This window comes from Aplysia californica, unplaced genomic scaffold (genome assembly GCF_000002075.1).
Source record: "Aplysia californica isolate F4 #8 unplaced genomic scaffold, AplCal3.0 scaffold00069, whole genome shotgun sequence".
Lineage (NCBI taxonomy): Eukaryota > Metazoa > Mollusca > Gastropoda > Aplysiida > Aplysiidae > Aplysia > Aplysia californica.
Genome location: NW_004797339.1, coordinates 484,647 through 486,423, shown reverse-complemented (window position 1 = coordinate 486,423; position 1,777 = coordinate 484,647).

Here is a 1,777-nt window from a genome sequence, read left to right as displayed (position 1 = left end):
AGTAGTAGTAGTAGTAGTAGTAGTAGTAGTAGTAGTAGTAGTAGTAGTAGTAGTAGTAGTAGTAGTAGTAGTATTGTTGTTGTTTTTGTTATTTTTGTTATTATAGTCGTTTTTGTTGTTGTTGCTGTTGCTGTTGTTGTTGTTGTTGTTGTTGTTGTTGTTGTTGTTGTTGATGTTGTTGTTGTTGTTGTTATCGTTGTTGTTCTTGTTGTTGTTGTGATTTCGTTTTAAAAACAGATTAAAACATACATCAAAATAATCATTTTAAAATCATACTTTGCTTTTTGTCTGAGCAAAGGACGTTCATCGACGACATGACAGTGGCTAATTAATACTAGGGTAAAGCGGGATAGAATGACAGAATTTAGAAACAACAGATTGCCAGAAAACAAATAAGATAAAATAATCATCCTGGAAATAGAGAATCGAAAAAAAATCTAACACTTTTCTGATTCGAGCCTCTGACTTTGTGTATTGCGTAAACGTCATACCCAGCTACACCTCACACGCCTGCACTGTTCATAAAACCACCCATAATGGTCTGTAAACACGTTAGTCAATTTTCGTAAAAGGTTTTAAAAAGATAAATAAAACCAGAAACCAGAGAAAAGATCTCAAATATGCTAACAACCTGGTCATGGGTAGTACAATGGCGTTAATAATGTTATTACGAATTTCATCAAGTATAATTGATTTTATATCTTATTCACGCCAGGAAACACAATCCTGTAATTGTAGTTATTTTACGACAGGATTGTTCCAACGACGCATGACAGAGACATGGAAGAAACACAAGACCGTGATGGGTGCCCAAGGGCTCGGAAAGGAGAAAATTAGAGAGGAGATTATTGTCACGAACAAAATATGAGCACAATATTGAATATGGCAAGCAGACAGTGCGAGAAATAACCAATATGTAGCTTACATTTTGTAATTGATCAAAAATATGACACAGGCTTCATGCCTGCTTATTATCATTATTATTATTATTATTATTATTATTATTATTATTATTATTATTATTATTATTATTATTATTATTATTATTATTATTATTATTATTATTAATATCATTATCCTTATTATTATTATTATTATTATGTTACCATGATCATTATATTTGATTATTATTAATTACGTCAATGAAACAAAATAATGCTACTTTTCCGAACATTACCAATGGAATTCGTTGGCGTTTCAGAAATTGGCAATCAACAAGGTTGACATCATTGTATAGAAGCCAAATTTTGAAAAGATTTTGTTTCCCCCGTTAACCCTCCTGCCAGGACCGTATGTGCTTTGTTTGACACATGAATTAAATTTAGATAGGGATATATCAACGTAGATTACTTTGATGGACCAATAATCAGCATTCCCTATTAGTATTTGACTAGACTCTAGCGATCCATTACAAACATTTCTAAAGAAATAAGAGGTAAGCCTATTTAATTTATTTCCATGTATCATTCCAAATTTTATGGTTATTTTTTTAAAGAAAGCTGTTGTCAAGTTCAGGTTCTGAATGGTTAGACTGACAGACAGACAGACAGACAGACAGACAGACAGACAGACAGACAGACAGACAGACAGACAGACAGACAGACAGACAGACAGAAACATGGACATCAAACAGAGATATACAGACGCTTTTGAAGAAGAGGTAGACAGGCAGTTCTGGAATTACTCACCAGGTCTGTGTGAGCAGACACAGGTCGTGTCCGTGTAGCGGGCTTTGGGTGTAGAAAGTACGTGCTTTGTCCTAGGTCAGAATGACCGT